We start from the raw sequence: 19,618 nt of genomic DNA on the forward strand, positions 1-19,618 counted from the left end.
ACCTGAGTGCTTCAGCCCTTGCTCAGCAGGGCTGTGTATGGAGCTGGCTCCTGTTTCTCGAGGCCTGAACCTGACACAAATGCTTCCAAACTCCAGACTTCAGCCTGGGACCTCCTTGGCCTGACAGCATGCTTCACCTTTAAGCAAAGTTTAAATGTCAGATGGCTGCTAAGCCAAAGGACAGCGGAGCTGTGAGCTGCACCCGGCGCAGCAGAAGATGAAGTCAGGGAGATGTCTGTCAACTTTTACTGCCGCTCTCTCCTGTGCAGCGTGAGGAACAGGAGAACCTAAAACACAGCCCGTTCTAACAAGGGGCTTATTTGAACTTTAACCAACACAGTAGCCACTAGATGGCAAACTCACAGCCAAAACTGAATACTGACCGTAACAGACTCCTCAACTGCTGTAAAATCAATGGTGCAAAAAGCAAGCGGGGGGACAGGGGAACGGGGCAGGGGCAACAACACACACCAAACACAGCAAGTTCCTTCACCAGGTTCAGTTTCTTTGTGTATTTCTGTCCCATCACTATACTGCACAAAGATGAGCCATAACCAGTGTGCTGTCAACTGTGTAAATCTTCTCCTGCTACTAATGTGCAGTTCCAAACATCACAGGCACAGTCATGGCAGAAGAGACAAAACAAAATTCCAACACATCCACTAAAAAACATATTGCTGAAGCCAGAAAAAAACGGCAGCCTGCAAATAACATGGCTAAAGGAGACCAGATTGCAGATTATGTATTATTCATTGCTATCATCATCGTAAGCCTCCAGCCAATCTAGTTTTTTCAGCATGGGCTGCAGGAAAGGTGGGGCCACTATGTAAATCAGAAATATCTTGCAAATGACTCTTACATATTAGCTGCATGTCTGTGAAAAGAAATGAATTGCATGGTAGCCAAAGCTCTACACAAGCAATCATCTTTGTCTTGCAAAGTGGCCATTTGTATTTTATGTCAGCCTGTTATTATCCTGAATCAGTTCTTGAGCAAAGATCAAAGCTAGTGTGGGTAAAGCAGTCCTCACTCATTACATGTTGATAATTTTTCTAAGTAGGAGTCCTTTCCAGGAGCTGGAGTCACAGCAATGGGCACTGTTACGTGCACAGATTCTGCAAAAAAGCTGGGCCACACTGAGCCAAATTTCAGCAAAGATGCTGAGAGCAGCTGCCTGCCGCCACATCCAGAGAGACTGAATGTCAAAATTTCTGTGCATCTGTAAAAATACAAGGGCAGCAATGTGATGGTAATTTTACAGAAAGCACTAAACTTCTCATTTAGCTACAAGGGGAAACATCCCTTCAAGAATAATAGGAAGTAGATCCATTTTTATTTAGTGTCCAAATGTACAAACCACCAGTGATTTTACCATGCTACTGTACAGGGAAAGACCAACTCTCAGGCAGTTAACATCCCTTGTATGACTATAACAAAGAGTTGATCAAAACAATTTTCTTTTTTACACCAATTTCAGAAGTTCATTTTCCCCAATAGAAGAGTTGTCTGCTGCACTCAAAGTAGCAGCAGTGCTATGTACCCAGACTCAAATACTCCTTTCATCCACAATTACTTTAGGAGTGTCAGGAAAGAATAAAGTCACAATCCTGCAAGCATTACTGAAAATATTTGCCTCACCCAATGATACTGTTTCACGCCCCTCAGCAAATTCAGCCTAAATAAATAAATATAGTGGATCCTACTGATCCCTGGTTTTGTAAGCGTGGAGCCATTCAGCAGAACTCATTTCCCAGGTTACTCTTTCATACAACTTATCAATAAATTTTACACCATTAGTTCTGAATTACAGTAACTCCATAGATCTGTGGATCACCAAAGTCAGGGTGTATCTTGCTCATAATACTCACAATAACCATCTGCTCCTTGCCAGCTGTGAACCTCAGCTCCAGAAAAAGATATGCCCATTGACCCACTTTCCAAGAATCCCAACTGAAGTACTCTGGAGTCCATTCATGTGGCTCATCCATATATACCCTCTCTGCTCTGCTTTTTTCAATTCCACAGATTTATACAAGCCAGAAAAATTTCTCCTGAAAGGGTACTGTGCAGCCTTAAGCAACAACACATTGCTTCCTTTTGCTATTCTGGTTCTGCTGTTTCCCTGCTCTTGCACCCACTCCTTTAAATTGTTGACACATCTCATAAGTGTGTCTGTTATGACCAACATATTTGATCAGTGTGTTTCAAACCTGAGCACTGCACTTGCCCATTTAATGAGCAATATTTTAGACATTCTCCAAACTTCCTGTCACCAGCATTAGCTAACACACGAGCGATCCAGACAGACTCTTTTGTTCTGAGCAGCTGTGCCGTAAAACAGGCTGAGTTATCTTTGTGGCCACAAACTGCTCTCCAAGGTCTCCCCATCCCCAGTCTGCCATATGTTGCCCCGATAGTTTGTACAAACTCTTTCATTTCCTCTCTATCCTGTTGCATTTCATCAGGTTAAACTAAAAGCACACACCGGTATCCCAAAGCCTGGCTGTCTGTAGTGCTCTGTGTGCTCCGCTCTGTTTTGCAAAGGGCACACAGCCTTTCAGTGAAGTTCCTTACATGGTCTCTCACTAAGCTCTCTGATTGTCAGGTTTCTCAGCCTTGCAGCTCTTCTACTTTCAAGGAACACTTGTGAGCACTGGAGCACTGTGAGCACTGGAGGTGTCACACTCAAAGCAGTCCGTAGCAAAGACAGTGCTAGGTGGTCATGCTGCAGTGTGGCTATCTCAGGTCAAGATCGAGAAGTCAAATTGATTTAGATAAGGAAAACCGTCAAAGAATTTTGAAGCCATCCACTGAGGTTGGAGAGAGACAGGGCCACTCATTGGCCAAAGCGCTGGGAGCAAGGTGTAGCTTCCTATCTATTTTTGTTCCCTCTCCATCCCACTATGGAATGTTCCCAATACTGGGGACAACTAATCAAATGAACATTGGTGCCACTAAGATAAAAAGAAAATATGAGATGAAGTGCTGATCAAAATTAAATGCTGGTTAAAATACAATCCTTTGATCCCCAGTTGGGACTCCAGGTTTCAAGAATTGACAGCCCAGTCTAACACCCCCATGTGATGAACAGCCAAAACTGGCACTGGATGTGGCTCCACAGTGAGTTCTGTGACGGAGACCTCTTCCACATTCCCATGGGGGGGCCATGTGGCAGAGGCATGCATCACAGACAGGTCCATGATGTGAGCTTCTGCCAGGCACAGAGCCATTAAATGGCTTTCCTCTGCACCCAACAACTATCATCTGTGCCACTCTGTCTAGTACCAACAAGGCTGTGTTCCCTCCACAGTGCTGTCCCTCCTCCCCAGCAGCCTGCTACATAAAGAGTGTGCACAGAAAACTGTGTCCTGGTTTGGAGAGGAAAGTCACTTCAGATGATCCAGCCACAGTAGAGGAGCTATCTCATACCACCCTGTCAGGCTGCCAAACAAACACAGAATATCTAGCTCATTCATAACTACTGAGATAAAGGCTTGCATCAACAGCAGATTTTGAGAAAAGCAGAGCAAACTATAGCTAAGAAGCAACCACTTGGAAAGGCAGAGGCTGTGCTGTACAGACATCACGTGCTTCACAGGAGGAGAGTTTGTGTCCTTGATGCTTTACTGGAGAACCCTGTGGAGCCTCACTGACATGACAAGCAGCAATGGTGAGAGTGAAGGAACATTCACAATCTCTTGAGCTCTGATTATGAAGAGGAGCCTTTTCAGTTCTTCTCAGTTCCAACTTTGGAGGCCAATGAGACATGAATACGTGTCAAGCTCAGTGTCAGAAGGATGCTAATGTGTGTATATAACCCAGTCTGACAGGCAGCCTCACTATCTGCAGATTTTCTCAACTCTGAGCAAGCTGTTGCCATCCAGAAATCCTGCACCAAAAGTCACCGTAGTAAGCTCACTGCAGAGGCCCAGCACATTTGATGGGCAACACTGCACTTTCTGCACCTGCATTGTGTGGCACATGCATATATATTTCTGTCTGGATAGGGCCATATGAGAGCCATACCCCTGGCCATGACCCAGCCGGCTGCACTAACTGGAGTTTAGGAAATACTGTCCCTGCTCCAGAAGACACTACTACAGTGAAGTCAGTGGAGCTCAATCAAAATGCCACTTCTGCTGTGAATCCAGGGACTCACATCCCCTCCCACTGGGGGACAGCACATTTTCCATTTCTCTGAACAATCTTACCAAGCTGCAAGCATCAGCAGCACTAAATTCTGCTCTCTTTTGGGAAGGAGCCAAGACTGCAAATGTAAAGCACAGGATGTGATTTCCTGCCCCTCCTGGAAAAGGAAGCTACAGTCCAAAAGGTACAGAAAGAACTATTAATCCTAGAACAACCATTTTAATGTTGATGAACACATGATGCAGCTGCAGAAATACCAATTCAATTTAGACAGAACTTGTAATGTGCTAACCATGCAGGACTCATGATACTGAAAAGGGGATACCAGATCTGGGTGCTAAGAAGAGGAATTATTATTCACAGGCCCCTAAGGAGAGATGCCTCTAGGACCATTGCTCTTCTGACAGAATTCTTTAATCAAGAAAATACTAGAAAACCATAAAAAACTAATGGTAGATTCGTTACAGAATCTCCTACAGGTCTACTTTATACTGTATGTATGAGCCAATCAGCAGCAAGGTGCTGGCTTCTTGGGAAGGGAACAGCTTATGGAGTGAAAAGAAAACTAATGTACAACCCCAGCAGGTTTACTTTTGCACAGGCTTTAAAAAGAGATGGAGAAATAAGCAGCGCTATTGAGTTAGTGCAGAGATGGGCTGTACAATTCCAGTAGCTGTTGCCTGCTTAAGCACAATGAAATAGGATGAATAGAAGCCCTAATGTGGCTGACTCACCCTCATTACCCAACAGCTTAAAATGGGGGGTGGGTAGGGGGGGTGTCTTCTGAGGAGATCAGAAAATATATTTTTAGATGACTTAAGGTGTGAGTCTGTACAGTTTACGCAGCCCAAGCCACAAGTGCCCGTTATTTTCCATCTGTATGATTGTAAGAACTCTCCCATGTGCAGAGCTCAACAACTACTTTTGTTTTCAGAGTGTCTGCAACCATTTGCAAAAGACTGACAGACATGCATGCGCAGACACACACACCGTGCTGTCATGGGGACTTGCCTTCTGTTCTTTCTCACTACAGTTTCCCTCAACCTAAAATAAAAGCATGTTATGCTGTGCCCTTTGTGCAAGAAAATATAACACAAGAGTGTTTATTTGCCTATGAACACTATAATCTTCATAGATCGATATTAAACCCCTTCACACTTATTTTCACTGCCTAGTTCAATTGAACTTAGAAATTCCAATGTATCTTGAGAGAGTGCTGAACAGCTGCAAACTAGCCAAGGGATCACATTCCCACAGATGGTATTAGAGTCCAAAGCCCTTCATGTTTGACTGTGGGATATGTACAGGTCAAATGAGAAGTTACACTGTCTGGGAACAAAGTTTAACAAACCTTGCAGACAGTGCTATTTGTTTTTACAGTTCTTTGACTTAATACCATTTACTTGGAAACGGCTATTTTATAGAGGTTTTTTTTCTGTAGAGGTAATTCAAGGCCAATTAGCTTTCACCGGAGGCCATCTTCTATGTAAATTCTAGTATGTCCAAACTTTGTAGCTTCTCCACTGATTGATTAAATGTAAGGTTTGAAGTACTGTTTTCAGCGGTAATCTGACAGGTGTCCAGAGAAATGCATTAGGCTATACAGTGGTCGAAGGAGGGGATTAGGAGCTAGGACCCTTAAACTCTAGATCTGCTCAGTATTGTTAATTATCCTTGCCAAATTTCCTACCCTCATTTATAATCTGTCGGAGACATGCAGTAAATTTACTGGATGGGGAAGGAGGAAGATGTCCATGATTGTTTGGCACTCGCAGGCATTATCTGCTATGGCCTGTGCTCAATGTCATGCAGCTAAGGTGAGACTGTCAGCCCTGCCACCATCACTCACTGCAGCTGCCTCCAGCTCACAGCTCAGCACTGGTGTGAGCAGCCAGTCCAAGAACAGCCAGTGACAACAGTTTGCTCACAAAAAGGCAAATAGGTGATGATGAACATAGCAACTTGTTCTTGCTTGTGATCAGTAGCACCAGAAAGGATGCTATTCAGTCCAGAAAGACCAAAAAGCATAGACCCACATCATCTGTCTGACCAGAAACTGCTTTCATGTACTTGCTGCTATGCTCAGTAACGATCCAGAGCTCCAGAGTTTTGGAACATGCATTTCAGGGGCAGTGACTTTCCAAATACTGCAGTCACAAGAAGTATGAAACTTAGAAAAAGCAAATCTTTTTACTATGGCTGTTTCAGAAAGCAGGTGTACAAGAAGACCCCAGGTGCCCAGATGCTGGACAATGCAGGCACAATTGTATGTTCAGAAGCAGTAGCAGCTTGTTCAAAACCTCTGCCTGAAGAGCTGAACTCTGGAGTCATCTTTCATTATTTTTAACCAAAGCTCAAGAGCTGCTTGGCAGACACGAGCTCTGGATTGCTAGGCAAGCACAAAGTTTTATTGTCCCTGTGTGATTGAGAGGCTAACCCACAGGATCTTTGTTTCCTGACCTCATGTATTCAGCGAACACTGTAAAGTGCACAATGGTCAATGTGGCAGCCTATTTGCAACAGCCAGGGCAATAGGCAATTATGCTCTGGAGACAAAATGATTGTATGCATGTCTATATGAGAGTAGGAGAGAACAAGAGAAACAAAGAGGAGAAGAACTGGTGAGAGTATCAGCCAATTTCTCAAATGCCCTGCCTTCCACAGACAGGCCAGTGGGCCACCCCCCTCCTCAAACTGCCCAAAGCAGTCATGGCCTCCAATGAAAGTGTCACCTTTGAAACTGAAGAGGTGAGCACAGATGTAAAACAAGATCTGCTTCCAATTGAGTTCCACAGCCTTCCTTCAACATCTCCAGTTCACACATCTTATGTTAGCGTGTCCTGGACACCTACAGCCAGAGCACAGCTGAGTGGATTCTCACTCAAGGCTGTCCCCAGGATGCAGAAATATAAATTATCTAATCACATCGAGATAGAATATATCTGCATTGCAGCAGAATGGGCAATCTCAGAGCTTTCCAGTGGTATTCACAGTGCCTTTCTTCATGTAAGCTTCCAGAATTAATCACCAGTGTATGAATTTGGCTTCCCATCCCTTTCCCCAGCTGACAGGAATTGATGGCACCAACTGCCGTCACCACTAGAAATAAGTGATTCCTTCACTAGCATGGCAGACATATGCCAGCTAAGAAGAGAAGATCTGATTATCAGACTTGCTTGTTTTGGCTTTTCAATGCACAAAAGGCTGTTTTTCTCAGAATTAGGGTGACTGCAACAATCTGTTTTTAGACAGAGTTAGAACCGCAAGATAAAAGAGGCAGAAATCTTCTCATCTGCATATTTATCATCAAAATGCAGCAACTGCATAATTTAAGCTTAGTGTTAAAAATATTGTATGTATATTTTAAGGTTTTCCTACTCAGGTGAAAAGGAGACATGCTTTCACTAAGGAGGTTAATTATTTCCTAATGGTGTGAAAACAACAGAAAAAAAGGAATCAAAAGGAATTCTCTTACCCTTCCCCCTACCTTGAGGCACAGCAAAGAGACATCTCCATCCATACCCTTCACAGACACATGCAGTAAAATGACTCAGAACAATAGAGCAGAGGCATGCACTAGTAACTGGGGTCCCACTGAGCCCCACGAGGGTCTGGACACTTGCACAAAGGTACAAGTTACAAGACATGTGTGGAGAGAGCAGGAGCTTATTCTCAGCTCATTAAACTGTTCACCTGAGAAGGGAAGCACCCCCACACCCAGGGAATGGGCACAGGCCCTAACCACCTAGTGGGTCTGCCAGAGGAGAGGTTCTCCAATACCACGGGCAATGGTGCCACCCAGCTGGGCAACCACTGCCCCCAGCCTTCTCCAGCATCAGCATGCCAGCAGCTGCCTCCTCTGCAGTCCTGAGCAGAACATAGCTGGGCTCTGGCTGCCCTGTGTCATCCTCCCCACCCCACACACCCTCGGAGAGGTGCTCTTCACTAGGCCAAGCTCCACAGGGAAGAATGAACTAAATACAGGCTGCCTCTGTGGTATTCAGTCACGACTGAGCTCCGTCAGTGGCACCACAGGAGTTTCCTCACTCTCTCTGCTATACATATGTAGCCTTTATACTCTGTAGAGCTGAAGTCACCAGCTAGCTGTACATGAAATCTGACTTAGTAAGAGGACTTCTTCACCCAGGGGTGTCCTGGTTTATTGTTGTCTTTCCCACTGGCCGCTTCCTTAATAGACACATTTTTATGTGACCTCTGCTGCTGTCCATACAGACATGTGATGTTCCAGACAGGACCTTGCTTTCATTCTAGGAAGCATCCTTTCCTCTCCAGCACTGCCCAGGAACCCTGCAGCACGATCAGTCACTGCTCAGAAATGTCTCTGCGAGCTTGGCATGCCCCATGAGGGCTGCAGAGCAGGCTGGCCTGCTGGACACAGCCAGCTGGTACTCCCTTCGCTGACACAGCTTTCCCATGCTCTCTGCCGGCTGCCTTTGCAACCTCACACGGCCACACAATCCACTCTGCTTTGACAGCCTCATCCCTCAGACCCTAGTACCTATAACTACCTGATATGCACATGGGCTTCTGTTTAAAAAGACAAGTTAGAAGGGCAATGCATGACAATAGACCGCAATCTGAAGACAGCCAATCAAACCAATAAATCCCTACTCACTCCCCAACAGCTGTAGCCCAATTAAACTCAACAGTTCACAGGTGTTCATGTAATGACTTTAACACAAAAAAGCACCGTTCCCTTTAGGGGCCTTTAAAAAAATTTAGAGCTCTTTAAATTTTATATACCAACAACATCAAACCAAACTAGGAAATAATAAAGAAGGAAAGGAGATAGAGCAAAGAAAATACACAGAGTGTCAGCGTCAGCATCAGCAACAGCCTAATTAAACAATAGCCAACAGGAAAATGCACATTCTGCTCACCCAGCCACGGCCCTTCTTGAGACCTGTGTGCTGGATGCAAGAGCAGTTATTCATACAGCCTTTTCAGCATTGTTGCACCAGACACACTTTCATTCATGAAGTCCCTCTGCCTCCTCAGAACAAAGCTGTGAATGAACTCATGCTAGCAAACCAAAGGCCTGCATCTATCATTTCTCTCCAACTCTTTGGCTCCCTCCCTACCATGAGGTCAAAACTGGGCTGGTCTCCATGGCGTGCTGGGAGGCAGAGCTGTACACCTCTGGAAGTGACTAATGACCCCACTATTTTCTGTGGCCCTGCAGCACATGTTAGCTGATCCAGGGAGCCCTGCTGAAGCTGACACCCTTGCTGTTCGGGTTGTCTGCACCATCTGTTTGCTGTGTGCCAGCAGCAGGCTCTTGCTAGGTGCCTCCTTATTCTTGGATTTTGTTACACCTTGCTATCAGTTCTGGCCACAACCTCATTATTTTCTTTTGTAGTTTTCCCATTGATTGCAGGTGTTCCCTCTACTTCTAACTCACCTTCATCCCCTTCATTCTCACAGACCTACATGAGCCCCTAGCACTGTTAGGATCACAGCTAGGAGCTGCCACATCTATTCATTGCAGGAGGGATGAAGAGACAGGAAACACGATTCTCATAAACCAAGAGAAGGAAGCACCAGGCTGGAGAAGAATGGATACTTTTGGGACCCTACAGGGTCCTGAAGATGCAAAGAATTTGCAGTACCTCAACCTTGGGGGAAACTCAGTCCAAGGATTCTTTCTTACTGCCCTTGCTTTGATTATGTGTTTGTAGCTTCCAACTTTCCCATGGTGACCCACTAAAGCCCAAGTGGATCTGAAGCTTTTGCCTTGAAGCAATCCTGGCTTCAGCTTTTCATTCTTATGAAGAAACGTGAAGTGTTCTTATAAAGAAACATTTTTGTCCAAAAGATTTTTTAAGAGTATCAGTGAAAAGATGCTGCTCTGTTGAGAATTAGAAGGTTCTGGGAGAGGAACTCAGTTTCTCTCCATCTTACTAAAAAACAAGAGCCTAAGAAACCGAAATATTTTGAGGCTTCAAAAATCAAGTTACAGTGCCAAAACAGTGCAAAAGAAGGCTTTTCCAGAGTTCCTAGAAAAGGAGAAGACTGTCTTGCTGGGCCTTTGAAGCCAGGAATTAGCACAGGAGCAAACCAGGCCGCTCTGAATCCTGAAGTCCATTTTTGCATTAGCACAGCACAGACAGCAGCAGTAAACTCCCTGGCCCCAGTCTGCCTTTCCCAGAATATGAAATCTTAAATACTTTCTAGAAGCAAAAAGATGCGGGGTTGCAGACTTCATCCATTCCCTGTCCTCTGCTTAGAGGGAGGACTGTAAAATGTAATCCCCCTACAAAAGGCAGATTCATAGAGCAGTATGGAGATCTTCACAGTTATGTATCTTATTCATGCACTGACAACACCTAGCACACTGGGCCGCAACCTGGAGACTCCTTTAGGAATTACTGTAATATAAATAGTAAATGAATATGAATAATTATCTGAAGATGATAACTAGTGATTTAGATATGAAAAGGCCCCAGGATGCAAGTGCTAATCTCCTGAGATACTTAGCCATCCTTTCAAGATGCATGAAGACATATAAGTAGGCTAATTACAAAGGAAAATGTCTCTTGTATATAGATCTCATCTAAATTCAGAAGTGAGGCAAAAAACAAATTGAGAAGATACCCAGGAAAAGTTCAATAATATTGCTGGGAAAGGTTAATTTTCAGAGATTTCTTTAAGATAACCCAGAAAAACCCTTAAATACAAAACCAGTTAAACCTTAAATAGCAACTGCAAATGTCACACCAGAAAGGCACTCTAAAATGAATAGGACTATTGAACTGTGGAAGCATCATGGCAAAAACCACAACAATTTCATTTTCTTAGTTCAGTTTCAATTTCTAATTCACACAAGTAGCTTAAACACGTTGATTTGAGATCAAAACAGAACTGCAGGTTACATAGCATCTGTTCTATAGGAGGGTGCTGTGTGCACTGAGATAATTTTAGATGAATGTGTTATAAACAAGATCTGTGGAACATTGCAGAGTAGCAAGTTTTGAGAGAGAAAAACATACAGTTTAAATGCATAAATTGTTTAGAATGTTTAGCATGTGGTTGTAAAGCAATCAACCAAGTAATCTGTTTTCCAGAGTAGGACAGCTCACACAGATGAAACAGTAGCTTCCTCTGTAATTAATGTAAGTCTCATTCAACACTCAGAGAAACATCTTCTTACTCTGTGCAAACTTGGTGCAAAGCCACAGCTTTTAGCCACTGCTTTTGTTATTTTCCAACAAGAAAGTTGCCCAGGCTGCTGCTGCAGTTATCAGGCCTGCATGCATGACATATTCTGGCTGGAAAAGGTCCACTGATGACCAGACTAGACCTCCCCTGGGACATACTGGTCAGTGTAGACTGCCACTTTGATACTGTTATTTTGGGATATGGTCATTTTTGCTGTGAATTTCTGAGGTTATAGAGAAATAAATACATGTTTATTCCTTCTTGGGGAGGACAGTTTTGGAGAGACCCAGGAACCAAGCTACACCGCTGAGGTGCCTTTCCAGATTCGTTTACCAACATACTCTAAGGACATCAGGTTGCCTGTTCTGCCTACAGCAAGGCGAACACTATACTGTGTCCTGCACTCACAGGACTGGTTTCTAACAGGTCTTCCTATTCTAGTCCTAGACTCAACATTCCTCCAGTATTCCTGGGTCATCTCTCAACATACCTTATTAATCCCACAAGTCCTAGATAAACTCAGATGATAATCAAAAACTTGAGTGTAGAAATGTAAACTAGATTAACATTTTATTTCTTCATAGTTTTTCCACCGTGTGAAAAAGGTTTGTGTGTAACACAGGGATTTCTGACATACTCTGCCTTGATTTATCGATACAAAAATTTTCTGCATTTCAACTCCTCTTTTAGTCAAACCTAAAAGTGAGTTCATGAGAATGGTGTAGGTTCAGGTCAGAAAAAAGGCATTTCATATGTGAATGTAAATGAAGATGCATGAAAAGGGTTTTCCTTTTAGATAAAAAATCTGATATTTAAAAAAGTGTGAAACTACCTACAGAATATAAGACAAATATCATTTCAGTTGGTTCATAATCCTATCCAGGCTGCAGTGGAACATTTCCCTGAAATGTTTCCTGCCTTGCTCAGTTATTTATGATTTGCTTTCTAGCCTAACTGCAGCAACTGACACCCTGCAAAGAATCAGAATAAGAAGAGAAAGCAGCTAGCACCAGCTTTCTCTGAGATGCTCTAACCTTCTGACTCCAAAGCAGATTCATCTCTTATCGAGCCATCACCACAACTCACCACAGGAGCAGTGCGCTGCCATAGTGCTCATGACCAACTCCACAGTCACTTGTTGCTGAACACAGAGCACCCAGGTACTCAGACTGCAGGGAGGAGCTTGCAGGGTAGGCTAGTTCAGCTCAGTGTCAATGTTTAGGCGATAACACTCTGGAGATCTACTGAGGTCTGCAGCACTGTATGAGTTCTCACCTTAGTGAAACCTGTGATGAACTGTAACATTTTCCATCATCTGGAGCAAGGGCTAAGTGCAACCTGCTGCCCTAGTAGCAGCCCACTCCCGCTGAAGCACAGTAACACAGTAGCTGCCAAGCCCTTCCTTCTTCTACATGAGCTTTTCCTGCCTTCCCTGAGCCTGCTGAACTGATGCGAGACACAACCACACCAGGCACACTCCATTCAGTGAATGAAGCTGGCTCTGTTTTGCTGCTACGAAGACCAGCAAGAAATTGCAGCAGCTCTATTCTGCCCTAGGGAATGGAGACAAATGGGTCTGGCTCTCTCTATAGCAGAGTCACCCTCTCATTGTGACCTCCAAAAATTCTCTGTGGCAACTACACATGAGAGCATAGTGAGCCTGAGCAGTATTAACAGGGACACATATTCCCTCCTCAGCTGCGTAAAACTACCCAACAGTAGCACCTCTCAGTGGAAGCTGCAGCAGCCTTGCTTCAGCAGAGCCCTTCTGCAGAGACCAGAGGTGGAAGGGAGATAGGTCACTGGGTGTGATGTGAAAATACCCTCCTTGCAGTCAGCACTGGTCTCCTGCAGCACTCTGCAAAGGGAAAAATCACACTTGTGCTCCAAACCAGCACAAAATTGCCACTAGACTGCCAGAACTGGTTGCCCATGAGGACAGGCTCTGGGTACTGGATTGAGCAGGGCAGTGACATCTCTTGGCTAGACATACTCTCCACTCTCTCTGCTCACATGTTTGTGGCTACCCAGTGGCACAGAGACTAGGCTGTGATGAGGATAAGGTGCCCATCTGCTGTTTGCACTGGTTGCTCACAGGGCATGCTGTGACCTCCTCCCACCCTTCTCCAGGCACCAGCCGCTTCCATACATTCATCTTCTTGCATATTGAGCCACTGTGCCGTCACTCACAAAGCTTATATTTAAATACGTCCTTCTGTTGAACTCAAATTAAATATAGCCTAGTTGAATCTGATACCATGAGAGAACCAAGGCTGGAGGCGAGACCGAGAATGAGGAGGAGATCACAACTGAACAAATACATTTAAAGTTGTGAAGTTAACACCAGGCTGCACATCTGACTCAGGTACACGCTGGGTTTGCTTCTTTTCAGCTCAGCTATAGTATTAGTTGCAGTGAGGTCATCCTTGCATGTCCTTCTGCTTTATGTCTCTTACTAGATAGACACACACAAATCTTCAAATTTTACAGACAGAATGAAAATTCACACAAACATTTGTCTTCCTGACCTGTCAGCACTTACGGCAGCGCCTGACTGACAGATGCACGACAGGGGAAATGAGAACCTCTGAAAAGGCAGGTATCTCAGGACTGATTTTGGAGTCTACTGACAACAATAACAATCAGCTCTTAGCTAATGTCACAGTGCAACAACAAAGCCTGCAGCAGCTTGTGCTGCAATTCAGGCCAAGGACTCATTTTGGGCCCTCTCCTGATGTGGTTTGCCCTGCCAGCCATTTTTCAAGCAGTGCTTAAAATCTGTTTGGGGAGAGTGGCCTGGGTGACTGGATCTGAAAAAGGACCAGAGCTGAATGTATGGATATTAGCAAAGACATAATTAAGGAGCCCAGATGTAAAAAACCAAAAGACCAGAAAGTGTGACCATTGAAGTAAGGAAGAAAAGTTGTAACGTTGTGGTAAGAGCGTTCACAAGAAGTAATACAGTAAAGTTAAAAACCAGATCTTCAGGCCTGCAAGACTCAAGTGTCCAGATCCACTAAGCTGTCTGCTTAATACCTTGAAACTCTTCATTAGGCTTCAGGTTGAACAGCTTCTAGCAGCAGAACAGATTTCATCTAGGTCAGTCAGCCATGAAAAGCCTCATCAGTCATCACATGATAACCTTGATTGAACCATCCACATATATTTAAGAAACCAGTCCCATTAGTTGCATTGTGAGGAACCAAGCCAAGTTGTTCCTATTTCCGTCCCAGTATCCTAAAAGCTAGTCCAGATCTACTTTGCTCCAACCAGCTGACTTACTTTATGGCTACCTGTTGTCTTTGACAGCTACGAATCCACTATGTTTAGTTACAAACTGAGCCAGGGCAAGGAGAAGCAGAGGAGGAGAGGGAAAAGCATGCTGAGTGAACTTGTCGGGCTTGCAAGAGTTAAAGGTGCTGTGTGTCCCAGTGCCTGTAGACTGTCTCCAGTACTGATAAAACAGTGTGCTTCGAAACATATGGTAGGCAAGCCCTGGTTTGTCCTGCTGCAATCTCTTCAATTATTTTTTCTGTTGTATATTTTACAAAGGATAAATCAGGGAACATTTCAAGAAATGTTTTCTCATTCTAAAACTTATCAAAATATTGCTGACACTGATCCATGGCTGGGAATGTCATTCCTGAATAAACATGATGTCATTCTCATTCCATTCATACTTCTCCTGGACAGCTGCTGTCAGCCTCAGTGAAGAAAAATGCCACCTCGCTGGTGACAGCTGCCACTTGAGGTACTTTGTATATCAGCCTCCATAGGAAAAAAAAAGGAGCCAGTCACGCAGATGCTATTTAAAGTATGTTGCATCTTGATGAGAAATGCAAAAGTTAATATGGAGCAGGTTGCTCTGTGTCAGAAGTCTGGACAATGAAGAATAAGGAACTTTTCTGGTCTCACCTTCCTAAGAAGCAAGACTCAGAAAAGGCCCTCACTCCTGCACTGCATTTGCTTTAAAAACAAAGGAAGTGCTAGCTAAGATGTGCTTTGGTTTCTTTACTTTTCTTTATTTTAATCAAGACCTGGAAAGTCTTCTGGAACTTACAACTTAAGGGGGACAAAGAAGTGCATGACCAAACCTATTTATGTATGCTTGCCATGACTTTATACCTTCTATGTCCCAGAAAATACCCTAGAGGTGATACTTCCAACTTGGTGTCATCTGCAAACTTGCTGAGGGTGCATTCCGGTAAGAACCTGTAACTTGACAAAGCAGGTAACTGCCAGGGAGCAGACAAGCCCTCTGCACCTGTTCATGTTTAGAGGGGACTGTTCAGATCAAGGGCTTCAGTCAGACTCCAAAGTGCAAGCACCAGCACGCTAGCGAAGCTGTGGTCCAGTCTGCAACAGAAGGCACATGCATTACTTTGCAACCACACTTAGAATGCTCTGGGAGAGTTCAGAAGGACACAGGTAAATGAGAAATCAGGACAGAAGAATGAATATTTTGACTTCTGATGATGGTTTTTATTAATTTCCTAGGCCACAAAGAAAACTAAACCTAATCCTTTAAGTTTCCTCCACCACCAGTAGAGTCCACAAGAATTGATTACTACAAATCCCTGATATGTGTTGATGGAAACTGTTTTGAGGCAGTTGAACCCTTGCATTGACTCACTTTTCCTCATTCAGTGTCAAAGGGGCAGATGTATAATCTGGCAAGCTTTCCAGATGCATCTTGAGCAAAGGAGAGCACTGCAAATCATTAGTACTAGGCAGGATCTTTCAGTCTGTCACAGTACCACTGGCAGCACTCAATATGTACTCACAGCACACCCAGGATGACAAGCACCTCATGGAGGGGACACCAGTATTCACCAGAGCCAGTTTCTCAAAGAACAAATAAGAAAATTATCTTCCTTGCATGCTGTGGTGTTTCATCACACACACTCTGCCCCCAGTAGAATGGCAACAAGCCCATGCTAGGCATGAGCTCCTTTGTAGCCATAAATGTTGCATTAATAGGTTTCTTGCTAGTACTGGGCTATCAGTTTAACTTTATTACTTCTCCTGTCCCATAAATGCTCTCAGGTTCTCTTCCAAGGAGTCTGTGCAGATTGCCAAACAGAGAAGAATGACAATGACATGGCCTCTGGCTCTCCCCTGAAACAGCAGCTTTTCTGTCATCCCCTGGAAGTGCTCCAGTTTCTTTACAGCTCTGGAAACGTGACCTAAGCAAGGTTGCCAACACATGTTCGTCCATGTCAGACATTACTCTGATTCTGGAGCCTGCGAGGAGCCTGTCAGCTATCATTCTGCCAAGAATACCCCAGCCCTAGCTCCTCTGCTTTCAAATTCAGTCCGTGTTAGGCTGAGTAAGAGGAGCTGTCAGGTATGTGGAAAAACAATAGCAGCTCTTGCTTTAATTTGCATGCCCAGTATTGAAATCCTTTGTCACTAACTCAAGTAGGCAGTGGATAAAAACTAAGTGAAATATAATGATGCAATTCACATAAATGCATGAAGAGAGGATCTCTGCGCCTAACCTCATGCTTGCCAATGTTCTGGTGCAGATTTGTTGTGTCAAAGCATCAGAAAACAAGCATGCTGGAGTCCCCTGATCAAAATGTTCACAGTCTCACAGACTGTCCACTTCTGATTTCAGCACAGTGGCAAGTCACCAGTTCTTTCTTTAACCTGCTTTCCTCTGACACCTAAACACCGCCTGACCCTCTGCTGGGACTGCCCTCCAGGTGTGTCCCATACCAGGTTGCTCTATAGTTCTAGCATTTGGAAGAGAGAAAGAAAACCTCCGTGCAGATTTTTTATGTGTGTTGGTCTTGCCTGGCCCTTTTGACACAGAGATCCTCTGCTTCTTCACCGTTTCTTCCTGCTGGCCTGTGTGCGCAGCCTTATTCCCTTCTCAGGCTGCCATTGCAGCCTGCACGGCTGGTAAGCACCCACATCTCAGGCAGCTGAAACACCGAGCACCTCCCAGCGCTATCGGCTCCTCACACTGCAAGACAGGTGGAGAATAAGGGAGCTCCAGCACCTCAGCTTTAAAAAAGAAAGCCAAAGTGCAGAGCAGTCACCTATACAAGACTTTCACAAAACTCTGCCTTAAATTGGCACTAACAGAAGTAAAGCTAAACTTTTCTCCACGTGAAAGCCCTCCCCTGTCTCACAGCCCGGCTCTTTGTCTCACCAGCAGCCACAGATCTCCCCAGTGCTCAGATGTGACACACCCTAAAGCCCCAACCTCACTTTTAATTAAGGACTGTGCCCCTGCCAGCCCGTTTTCCAGGAGACCGTGCTCTCCTCATGGAGAGCCCCCTGCGGCACCCAGGCCTCCATGGCCTCAGCCTGCTCTGCGCAGGGATGCAGCCCTCAGGCCAGCACCGCCGCCACCGCAGGCACTGCACATCGTTCATGAGAGAGGATACGACAGAGGGAACTGAGCCCCATGCTCAGTGTAGTGCACTACATCATTCAGTTGCTGTGATCCTGCTGCAAACATCTCCTGAGGGGGAACATGAGCAGCTCCACACGCTCCAGGCCCCAAACACCCCAGACTTCCAGCCTGTCTTCTCTCCAGCCTCACCTGGTGCTGTCTTCTGGGCGATGTTTCCTCACATGGCGCCCACAGGAGATCACCTGCTCCACAGAGGCCTCCACTGACACCGCTGGCCCTTCCCTTCATGGGGAAGGGGCGTCCACGTCGGAGGGCACCGGCAGCAGAAGGCAGGTCCCTCAGACAGGTTCCCGCCATGCCCAGGCCGCGGGAGGGTCACTGTGCTGAAGTGAATTCTGGGATTTCCTCCACTTTTGAGGATAAAACACTCGCTTTACAGAGGCCATCACCTCACTGAAAGCACCTTGCACCTGAGGAAAGCCCCACCTTCCTCCCAGCAGCCACCGAAACACCGCAGTTCTGTGAAACGTCCTTTCTCGGAACGTGGCCGCCTCAGGAAAACCCAGCATTTGATTCGAAACCAGCCCCGACAGCCACCTGCCTGCTGCAGCGCGCTGTGGCCGGTCTGTGGCGGGAGGGCAGCTGCCAGCCGGGGCTGCCACTCCTCCGAGCAGGAACCCGCCCACACCACTCCAGAACCTTCTGGCACCTTCCCTCAGGGAGACATGGCCACAGCGGGGCCCAGCTGGGCCATGCCAGGGCAGGGTGGCAGCGGCCATGAAGGATCCCCCGCCCTCACGAGGCCTGCGGGTGCTTTGTGAAGGAGGGGGCATCGCCGGCTGCAGAGCAGGGCCAACCCTTTGTAACGGAGTGTGACAGTTTGCAGGGACACTGCGGGAGGCAGAGGAGGGGACAGGAGCTGCCGCCACAGCTGAGTGGGCATTGCCACAGCACTGTGCAGCCCCCGAGCCCCCCAGGGCATGCCCAAAGGCCCGCCAGCACCAGGTCCTGGGGCAGGGACAGGACTTCCTCCATCAACCAAGACAGAGCCTGCAAGCCTCAACAAAGAAAAGCTCTAGCAAAGAGTTAATTAAAGAGTTCCATTTCCCTTCGACACAGACCCTGGTCCTTTGTGAGCACAAAACTAAGCCTGAGCATTCCCACAGCTAATTATGAATATGTTGAGGAGCTTTTTGATATTACCGCTGTGGTTCATGCTGTTGCTGCACAGTGCAGACAACACCCACCAAAACCACTGGTGTGCTGGCTGCAGCCTCTCCCCTCCCTTGTTTTGTTCATTTATGTTGCTTGCAAGCTTTAGTGGCAGTCTGGTGTATCCCTGGAACTAAAGCTGTAACTGCTTTCTCCAGGAAATTCTCAAAATTGCACCATGTGAATCTAACCCTGTAATAGTGATGGGGAAATTACAAAGATTTTTTTTTTCTATAAAAGGCTCCTGTATTTTTCTCCTAAACAGGCGGGTCCACAGGTAGAAATACAGAGCAGGCACATACATGTAAAGCCATGGTTGCAGCAACCTTTCACCAAGGTTCGTCAGAAGCTCTCACAGCTCCTGGCTGTTTCAGAGCAGAGTTGAGTTTTGTGAGTAGATACGTGGTGATGTACACCCACAAGGAAAGCGGCTGCAAAGCTCAGAACACAGACAGTACTTCCAGAGACTGCCTCTGCTGGAGGGCTTGCTGAGTCACATGCTGACTGCTGAAATACGTGGTCACCTGCTAGCTCAGCTACTGCAAAAATGGTGGGAAGGTGATAGCAGTTCACACTCTAATGCTTCCTCTCACTGCTCAGTGCCAGGTCATCCAGCATTGTTTGCTAATGCCAAGTCCATGTGGGATGTTGAATTAGGACATGGTGTCGGTGCCCTGAGCTCACAGCACAGTTTTCTCCTGGAGGTGCAGC

At 45.6% G+C, this 19,618-nt stretch overlaps 1 long non-coding RNA gene across 2 annotated transcripts in view; it reads right to left on the minus strand.

Moving 5' to 3' along the window:
- The window catches only part of LOC129736883 (uncharacterized), a 52,483-nt gene extending 34,314 nt beyond the window's left edge, over positions 1-18,169 (minus strand). For both annotated transcript variants that reach the window (XR_008734026.1, XR_008734025.1), the window contains exon 1: positions 17,885-18,169. This is a non-coding gene — a long non-coding RNA (uncharacterized LOC129736883). The remainder of the gene's footprint in view (positions 1-17,884) is intronic.
- Positions 18,170-19,618: the final 1,449 nt, after the last annotated feature.

This window comes from Falco cherrug, chromosome 9, assembly GCF_023634085.1.
Source record: "Falco cherrug isolate bFalChe1 chromosome 9, bFalChe1.pri, whole genome shotgun sequence".
Taxonomy (NCBI): Eukaryota; Metazoa; Chordata; class Aves; order Falconiformes; family Falconidae; genus Falco; species Falco cherrug.